This window comes from Megascapheus bottae, chromosome 27 (genome assembly GCF_031878675.1).
Source record: "Megascapheus bottae isolate mThoBot1 chromosome 27, mThoBot2.hap1, whole genome shotgun sequence".
Lineage (NCBI taxonomy): Eukaryota > Metazoa > Chordata > Mammalia > Rodentia > Geomyidae > Megascapheus > Megascapheus bottae.
The window spans coordinates 22,992,459-23,003,019 of NC_143535.1; the positions used below are offsets into that span (position 1 = coordinate 22,992,459).

The 10,561-nt window shown below is 36.5% G+C and overlaps 1 non-coding gene across 1 annotated transcript; it reads left to right on the forward strand.

Annotated features, from left to right (window-relative positions):
* The first annotated feature begins 3,103 nt into the window (after window positions 1-3,103).
* Window positions 3,104-3,208, forward strand: LOC150045770 (U6 spliceosomal RNA). The gene has a single exon (XR_016532893.1). It is a non-coding gene; the product is annotated as a U6 spliceosomal RNA (small nuclear RNA).
* The last annotated feature ends 7,353 nt before the right edge of the window (window positions 3,209-10,561 follow it).

Sequence of the window (10,561 nt, forward strand, 5' to 3'; positions counted from 1 at the left end):
CAAGTTCAATGCCAGCTTCTGGGGAATATGGACACACATTGCACTCGGGATTGGCAGCTGTAGGGGTAATTATTGAGGAGTTTATACATCCAACAGTATTACTTGGATAGGGACCTTATGAAGCAGTAGTGTCTAGCTGACACTAAAAAAACCCTTTTAAAGATTAAAAAAAATATTTCCAGAAGTGGTGCTGTGGCTCAAGGGGTAGTGTGGTAGCCTTAAGCTGAAGAGCTCAAGTACAGTGCCCAGACCCAGAGCTCAAGCCCCACAACCGACCAAATATATATATAAAATAAGGATAAATATATATATATAATAAGGATAAATATATATTTATCCTTATAAATATAACTATATGGACATAAATCTATGATGGGATATACATTCTATGGGCATACTGATTTCTTATATAGATCGATATGTATCTATGACATACAAACATCTTAGCTTAATTTTAATTTTATTCTCAAATTTGCATATAGATTCCATTCTTGAATACTTGTTTGTTAAACTTGACATTTGAAATGTGATGTAAAAAATCAGTGCTAGGGGCCGGGAGTTTGGCCTAGTGGTTAAAGTGCTTGCCTAGCATGCATGAAGACCCAGGTTCGATTCCTCGGTACCACATACATAGAAAAAAGCCAGAAGTGGTGCTGAGGCTCAAGCAGTAGAGCTGTAGCCTTGAGAAAGTCCAAGGACAGTGCTCAAGCCCTGAGCTCAAGCCCAGGACTGGCAAAAAAAAATCAGTGCTAATAAAAGCTTTTAATAAAAGTATCTCCAATGTACACAGCAGATAACACTGCACATGGCTTTTAGTTATCGCTGGACTATATGATGTTCTGTATGTGCATGTGCTTGTGAATGTGCAAGAGACCCACATACAGAGGAGATTCCTGTGTGATACAGTTACTTGATACAGTTACTTGGTTCCAGTGCCAGTGATTTATGCCCATTTTCCTAGCTGCTCAGGAGACTGAGATCAAGAGTGCCATGGTTCAAGGCCAGCCTGAGAAAAATGTTTAGGAGACTTCATTCAACAGTGAGGTTGTCCCAGCTATGATGGGAAATGTAAACAGGAGGATGGGAGCCAAAATGGCACATGCTTGTAATCCTAGTTTTTCAAGAGGCTGAAATCTGAGCATAGTTATTTGAAGCCAACCTGGGCAAATAGATCCATCAGAAATTTGTCTCTAATTAACCAGCCAAACCTATAAGTGGAGATGTGGTTCAAATGGTAGAGCATCAGTCCTGACCACAAAAACCACGAAGAGAACAAGATCCTGAATTCATACACACACACACACACACACACACACACACACACACACACGCACACGCACATACGCACACACACTGTGGTGATCCTGGCTGACTCCAGCAAAAATTGAGACCTTATCTCAAAAAATAACCAGTAGAAAAAGGGCTGGGGTTGTGACTCAAGTGGCACCATGCCTCTGAAGTCCTGAGCTCAAACTTCAGCTCTTACAAAACAACAGCACAATGTATTTTATGGTGATAAAAATATTTTAATTTTGCATTGTGAGAGTGCATTCACAACTATATGATTTGCTAAAATTCACCAAATTACACATTCAAAAAATTATTTTCCCGTGTAAATTATCCCTTAAGAAATCTTATTTTAGAAAATGAATCATGGTTGCTTCAGCTACCACTGTTCACACTAAAAAAGCCATCTTTAAAATAAAATGGAATATCTGAAATTAACTGAAAAGAGGACCTAGTCAGCATCTCATGATAGAGGAGAATCTGTTCATCATGAGGAGAGTGAAGCTAACCTATTTTCTCAGGTGTGTAGAGCGGATTACAAAAGACAAGCAAATACCGCCAGCCTCTGTTCACCTTTGAGTTAACACCAGAGCCCTTCCTTCAGTAATTTCAGGACAAATCACTCATGGTTTACAGGTAGCAGCATGGTACCGACTTGATAGGTTCTGCAGCTGAATTTTCCTATTTAAAAAAAATCAGTTGTGCAGGGCACCAGTGGCTCATGCCTGTAATCTCAACAACTAGAAAACTGGAAGTGGTGCTCTGGCTCCAGGTGTAGGATGGTAGCCTTGAGCTAAAGTGCTCAGGAAAAATGCCCAGGCCAAGTTCAAACCCCAAGACCACCACCACCAATAACAAAACCAGTTGTAGTCAAATCTGTCTCATCCTGGACTTAGAACAATAAGCTATGCTACATATATGCCAAATAGACTGCCTAACTTGTGTTTGTGAGGTGGGGCGGAGGGGGAGTATTGTTGGGAACTCCTTTCTCTTGTACCATATTACAATGCCCTGTTCTCCTCCCTGCCGCTAAAATTAGTTATGTGTTGCTTAGCTTTACAGGCTCATGTTTGTACTGTAGATTTTGCCCATTAACTTTCATTTAATTCTTATTTATCACTTGACATGTTTTCTGTATTTCTTTCAAAAGGGACCTGATTTTTAAAAAAAAAAAAAAAGAAAAAAAAAAACCACAGACAAACATTGGCAGACTCCAGAGAAGTTGACATTGGGTTTTTTTAAAGGAAAAAAAAAAAACTTTTTTTGTTTTGTTTTTCCTTTGAAAAGGAAAGCCTGAAGCATAAACACATCAGAAAGACTCAGGCAGCTGTGCTCCTTGTTAATGATGTGCTTGCCTTGGGTGAGGTCCCTTGGAGAAGGTTCAAAGCTGAGTGCAGTGACACACAGTGTAATTCACACTACAGTGCTCAGTTCCTTTGCAGTCCTCTGAAAGGATCCACCCCATTGTTCAAGAACCAGGTGCTAATCCAGGTTACAGACTATTTCTCGAACATGTTCTACTTAAAAATCATATAATTTTTAGTTGTACATTTGTTTTTATGTCCAAGTTGTATGTATGAGATGACAAGATTTGTCTGTTTGGTGGTTCTGCCATTTAAACTCTTGGCCTTGCATATGGTAGGCAAGCACTGCACACATTTAATGAAGTTCTGTTTGATTTTCAGATAGTTTCTTACACTTTCATCTGGATCAGCCTTACACTAAGAACCACATATACTCATCACCTGAGGCTCTGGGGTTGCAGGTATGTGCCACAGTGCAAGGCATGGTAATGTTATTTTTAAATATATAGTTTGTGTTTATTGTGAGGGCATCCATAATATAATTGAAACAACATGGAGAAGATTAACAAGATTCCTGCTTAAAGATAGCATGCAGATATGCAGTAATTCTATTTTTTGTCCTCCAAAATGTCTTAGATTTTCTAAACACTTTTATCAAATGAGAAGAGCCAAAATAAACACACAAAATTCAGTAGGTTTTTATACAGCAACAACCGTCATTCTGGCAAAGAAATTCATGAAACAATTTCACTCACTATATATTAAAAAAAAAAAACTAGGGATGAGCTTAACTAAGACGATAAAAAGCCTCTATGGTAAAAACTAGAAAGAAAGCTTGACAAGTGGCTCACACCTGTAATACCAGCTACTTGGGAAGTGGAGATTAGAAGGATTATTATTTGAGGCCAGTCTGGGTTTTAAGTTGCTGAGACTCCATGTTAACCAAGAAGCTTGTTATGGTAGTATACCATTGTGATCCCAGATAGGTGAGAGTTTCTGGGTAGTAATACAGAAATTCCAGGGGGAAAAGCACAAGACTTCATCTAAAGTAAGAATAGAGCCAAAAGGATAGGAGTGTGGCTCAAGTGACAGAGTGCTGTGCTTACCTAGCAAGTATGCAGGCCTGAGCTCAAAATCCCACTGCCACAAAATAAAAATAAAAACTAATGTAGACACTAGAAGCATGAAAGACCTTCCATGTTATGGATCAGCAAAATGGCTCTACCACTTAAAGAAATCTTTAGATTCAATACAATCCCCATCATAGAAACAGAATGAATCCTGAAATCCATGGGGAAACAGAAAAGACTTAGATTAGACAAAGTAACAGAGCAAAAAGAACAACACTGAACATCGACTTGATTTCAAACTATATTTCAGATCACTAGTAACCAAGATCAGATTTTCAAATGGATTTTGAAAATCCATTGCTGTCTTAAGGACAGTCTTTTCAACAACTGTTCTAAAAAATAATATTTCTTTGTAAGAGATTAGTAAAATTCCATTATATATACATATGTGCATGTATATACATACATATACAAATACATACACACAAACACACACAGATATACACATTTGAATCACTGCAGCCTTATATTAAGCTTTGAATTGGGTAATGTTAACCCTTCAACTTTGATTTTTGTATTTCTGTATGAATTTTTTATTTTTTCATCTATTACGGAGCATAATTTAGGCATTCTACAATGTATACATACATCAGAGCATTTTATCTCATACAATACAATTATATTTTTATTTGCCAATGAAACTTTTAAAAAATAACTTAAGTTTAATCAATTCTAACAAACATTGTTACTATAACTTGGAGTTGCATTAGCTCTATGGATCTGTTAAGGGAATTCAGTAAGACTATGGGGTCTTACCATCAGTGGCATTTATTGAAACACTTTTGATTTTACCAAAATTCTTTATCATTTTCAAATGTGTAGTTCTTTTGTCTGACTTAATGCTAAGCATTTCGTATTTTTAAGTCTATATAAATAGTATTTTAAAGTCTTTACATGCTAAGTATTATGAATTCTACAAAACAATCCCAGCTGTTGCCAGTAATCTTAGCTTGTAATCCTAGCTACACAGGAAGCTATTTTCTGAGGACTGCGGTTTGAAGCCAGCCCAAGCAGCAAAGTCCATGAGATTCTTATCTCCAATTAACTATCACTAAATTATGAAAAGTGAATCTGTGGCTCAAGTGGCAAAGTGCTAACCTTGAATGACAGTGCCTTGAGTTTAATCTCCAGTACCAGCACAAAATAGTTTAAAAGTACAAAACAAATCAATTTTGTAAGGACTGTGTACTCTCAATAAACTTTACTTTTAGAACAGTTTGAGAATTACCAAAATGATCGAGACGATAGAATTTTGTGCCAGAACCCAGTTTCTTTCATTTTATCTTATCTGGTATGGTAATTTGCCTCAAGTAACTGGCTTATACTGATGCATTACTGCAAAGTGTCATTTATTCAAGCTTCTCCAGTTTCCTCTAAGGTTCATCAAGCTGGTCCAGGATTCCATGTATCATACTCCATTTAATTTCTTCATCTCTTGGACTTCTGTGGGCTTACAGTTTTTCCTTGGTTTCCATGACATTGACTGTAAAAAAGCTTGTTAGACATTTTGAAAGTATTTCTCAATTGGGATTTTACCATATTTTCTTCATGATTAGAGTTAAAATGCCATTCTCCTCCTCACCTCATAGAAAGGACATAAACCACCAACACAAATGAAACATCACAGTTGGAATCATGACCACCTGACAGATGCAGTGTTTTTCAGACTTCTCCATTGTATGCATAGTTACTCTTACTCTTCCTTTCCATGCTGGAGTCCCTGGAATAAAGTTGACATGCAATCGACACTTCTAAAGGTGGTTGTGTTACTCCTGCTTGACAAAGCTGTATCTACATTAAGTATCTGAAATTCTTCTGCATAAGAAAGTTGCATCCCAGTTATTTATGCTTTATATCAGTATGGATTCATTAGTTTTATACTTTAGGTTCTATAATATAGTTGTGGTCTTTAGATGCAATTTCAGTTGGCTCGTGACTCCCTTTTCCCTGCCTGACTCAGTATTTTTCTAGTCTACTTGGTTTGGCTTTAATTTTATTATCATGCTGACCCTAAAATAGTATCTCTCAAGTTCAGATTCAATCATTTATTTCCCAGAGACCTGAATTTTTGGAAAATGATAAAAATCAAAATATTTTTATTTAGGGGGGTTAGGGAGAAGGAAAGTGGGAGAAAAATATGGGAAGGGGTGACAATGTTTGAGAAAAAATGTGCTCACTGAAACCACTTTGTACATCACCATGACAATAAAATCAAATTTAATAAACTTAGATTTTTTTCTTCCAGTTTGGGGGCTTGAACTCTGGGCCTGGGTACTGTCCCTGAGCTCTTCAGCTCAAGGCTACCACCCTACCCTTGAGCCACAGTGCCACTTCTGGTTCTCTAGTGATTAACTGAAGATAAGAGTCCGGGCTGGCTTTGAACTGCAATCCTCAGATCTCAACCTACTTAGTAGGCATGAACCCCTATGCCTGGCTAAAATTTAAGATTTTTATATATGAATGTGTTCCTTATAAACTTGAAAAATATATTATTTCTTGTTTATGTGTATATTGTAGCTTTCATTTTTAAATCTACGTATATCATCTGTAAAGAAAGATAATTGTGGACCGGGAGTTTGGCCTAGTGGTTCAAGTGCTTGCCTAGCATGCATGAAGACCCGGGTTCGATTCCTCAGTACCACATACATAGAAAAAAGCCGGAAGTGGTGCTGAGGCTCAAGTGGTAGAGCTCTAGCCTTGAGAAAGTCCAAGGACAGTGCTCAGGCCCTGAGCTCAAGCCCAGGACTGGCAAAGAAAAAAACAAAAAGAAAGATAATTGTATACTACTACTAATTTTAAGAGGAAATACACATTTATAAATAAATGTGCTGCAAACTATGTATGTTTTATAAATTCCTTTTGTTTGATTGAGGAGGGCTCTTTATTAGGCTTAGATATTGGATGTTATCGCATTCTTTTTCCATGCCACTCATAACTTCTCTGTTTTTGCTTGTTAATTTAATATGAGGTACAGTGGTTGGGAGAAGGGGGCCAGTATTGGGGCTTAGAGCTCTCTTTTGGCTTTTTTAGTCAAGATTTGTAGTATTCTACCTCTTGAGCCACACCTCCATTTCTGGCCTCTTAATGATTAATTAGAGATAAGAGTTTCATAGACTTCTATTTTGCCAGTCATGGGACTTGAACTCAGGGCCTAAGCACTTTTCTGAAGGCTAGAGCTCTACCACTTGAGCCACAGCACCACTTCCAGCTTTTTTTCTGTGTATGTGGTACCAAGGAATCGAACTAGGGCCTTCGTGCATGCTAGGTAAGCACTCTACCACTAGACCAAACTCCCAGCCCCGAATTTTTGTTGTTTAGGCTAGCTTCAAATCATACTCTTCAGATCTCAGCCTCCTGAAAAGCTAAGATTAGAGGCTTAAGCCGCTCATGTCATGCCAACTTTGATTCTTCAATGTATTATGACACTAGCTGCCTACAAGTTAAAGAGCAAGTCTTCCACAAAACTACTCTCATTTTAGATGCTAGCTATCTTTTGGAAGTCTGCACACCATCTGATAATAACTACCAGTCAGAGTATTAATCTTCTTAAGTCATTCATTAACTAGATAACTTAGTGAACTTAAGTATTATTATTTTTTATTATAGCTATGTGATAAAATCTTGAAATCAAATCTTAAGATAAATAGACTGGTATGTATTTCCATTTCTCTCCCTGTGAGGAGAGAATCAGGGCCTGTCACGGTCCTAGCCTGTTATAATCCATCACTGTCTCAGTACATCATTCAAACCAGAAAGCTCCATTAAGCTTCAATATATGTGATTTTCATTGGGATATCATTGGATACATGCTATTGACTGACTCAGTTATCACCCAGGTAACTGTACCCTATCTCCAGTTTCCTTTCCATCCCTGGTCTGGATATCATAAAGCCTGGATCCTCTAATGACATGCATGGCTTTCTGGAGGCCAGCCCTATTCTCGGCATCAGATGTGATTAAAGGGGCTTATGAATGGCAGTGAGACTAATTACCCAGGAAATCCCAAATATTTAATGTCTCCTATCAGGATCCAGGGGGAAAGGCCCTGTCAAGTTATTTTTAGAATATAAACCAAGTTGGCACTTCTAGAATGAACTTCATTAAGTCATGATGTTTTTACTAATTTAATACTTTCATTTTTAAGGTTTACACGTATGTTCAAATAGCATATTGGATTTTAGTTTTATTTTCTTGTAATATTTTAGTTTTGGTATGAAAACAATTCTAGCTTCAAAAAGATTTGATGGAAAACCATCTATCTTATTCACATTTTCTTAAGAGCTATGAAAAATTAATATAATCCTTTAAGTACTTTGTAAAATTCATTTGTCAGGTACCTATGCTTTCAGTTTTTTTAATGGAAAGCATTGTAGACACCAATTCAATTTTTTAGATAGGTATAGGTATATTATAGTTTTGTAGCCATTATTATATTATTTTTGATGACTTGCATCTTTTGTTTTTTCCATGTTATCCAAGTTGTCAAGTATATTCGCATAAATTGCTGCAAAATATGTATTATTACCTTTAATCATCCACAATTTGTAGTAATATCACATCTTGACTTTCTCATATTGATATTTTATGGGTCCTCTGATTAGTCTGATGGATTTATACTGAAAGCTTTTTGATCCTATGCAAGAACCAGCTTTTGATTTTCTCTTTTAAAAAAATGTTTTCTGCTTCATTATTTTTCTCACTGATTTCAAATTACTTTGTGTTTATGGCATGTTTTCCTTTTTACCCAGCTCAAAATAGTTTGTTTTTGTCATACTGTGGATTGAGTGTTGTGTTTCCTACTTGCTAGTCAAGTCCAGTACCACTTGAATTATGACGTCAGTCCTACTGGGGTCATAATTATACATGTATGCTTTTTTTTGTGGGGCCTGGGGCTTGAATTCTGCCTGGGAGCTATCCTTGAGCTCTTCAGTTCAAGGTCACTGCCCTATTCCTGGACCTGGGCTTTGTTCCTGAGGTTTTCAGCTAAAGGCTACTCCCCTACCCTTGAGCCAAGCCCCACTTCTCATTTTCTAGAGGTCAACTGGAGATAAGAGTCTTAAGTCCTTTTGTGCCAGGGATGGCTTTCATCCTTTGATCCTCTCAGCCTCTTGAGTAGCTAGGATTACAGGCATGAGCCACTGCACCTGGCTTAAAGGTATATGTTTTTTTAGATAGGGTTTTGCTAGCTGTACCTAGGCTAGCCTCAAGGACAAACTCTTCCTGCCTGAAGAGTTTGGATTACTGGTATGCACCACCACACCCAAATTTAAATTCATTTCAAATTGCAGCTTTGATTCCTTTTTAGTTTCTTAACTGAAAATATTTGACAGATAGTTCGCTAATTGATACCTAATATAAATTCATTACAGCTAAAGAACATCTTTTGCATATTAGTTTCATTTTTAAATGTAAACTTTTTATAGTATATAATGTAATATGTATGCAATATTCATATTATATGTTATTTATATGTATAATATGCTAAGTATACTAGATGCAGTATAAAAAAATGCTTATGGTTCTATTTTGGGTATGATGCTCCAGAAATGTCAATTAGATAAATTAGGTTAGAGATATTTTTTATAAACTCTTTTTTCTCAATTTGCTTTGTGAATTATTGAAAGACTATTAAAATATGCTTAACTTGTGGCTTTTTTCCTTTTTGCACTTGAACAGTTTTTGTCTCAAATACAAAACTGATAGTATTTTCCTCACTAGGGTCATACGTTCTTGTTTCTCTGTATGCTAGATGAGATTTTATTAGTTGCATAGCAAAGATATGGAACCAACCTAGATGCCCCTCAGTAGATGATTGGGTCAAGAAGATGTGGTACTTATACACAATGGAACTCTATGCTGCCATCAGAAAGAATGACAATGCCCCATTTGTAAGGAAATAGAAAGACTTGGAAAAAATCATATTAAGTGAAGTAAGCCAGACCCGGAACATAGACTCAATGGTTTCCCTGATTTGTAATAATTAATCTTCTCCTAGTGGAGGATTGCAATAGCTCCAGGACATATAGGGTAAGACTAAATGAAAGGAATCTTTAGGATATGGAAACAAGAGCTTTATCCTGTGTGATTGTTGTTTTTAATGTACTATGTAATTTCTCTTCCCTTTTTTGCCCTATGGCTAATCTCATATTGTTAATATATCTGACTTTGTTACCTGCCGTATTGTATATACACTTATTTGTTTATTTGAAATAGGAAAGGGAAGGAGGAGGAAAAGAAGATTTATTAGCTGTCAATCAGTGTTAATATTACATTGATGGATGTTATATATGTAGATTCTTTTGCTTTATATTTTTTCTGCTTTTACTTAGACAAGGACAGTTTTACTTATTACTTTCTAGTCTCTCTCTCTCTCTCTCTCTCTCTCTCTCTCTCTCTCTCTCTCTCTCTCTCTCTCTCTCTCTCTCTCTCTCTCTCTCTCTCTCTCTCTGTGTGTGTGTGTGTGTGTGTATTTTTTATTTCCTTAGTGAATTGGTTAGGATTTTCAATAGAGTACAAAGTAGAGTAAGCGGGATGGTATATTCTTGCTTAATTCCAAAAAGCAATTACAAATTAAAGAAAAATTTAAAGATAATGTTTGAATCTTTTCAGTATGCAGGAAAACCTACATCATTTTTAAAGTAGTAAAAGATGGATGGGGGGGTGGGGGGAGGGTAATGGGTACCAAGACATGTGAAAGGGTATCAATGTATGTGAATTAATGCACCTTCTATCTGGCAAATATCATGCAACCCTTTTATTAATTACAATAAAAAATAAAAAAATAAAGTAGTAAAAGAGGAGAAAATAAAATACAAAGTTAGTGGAAGGAAGCAGGAAAGA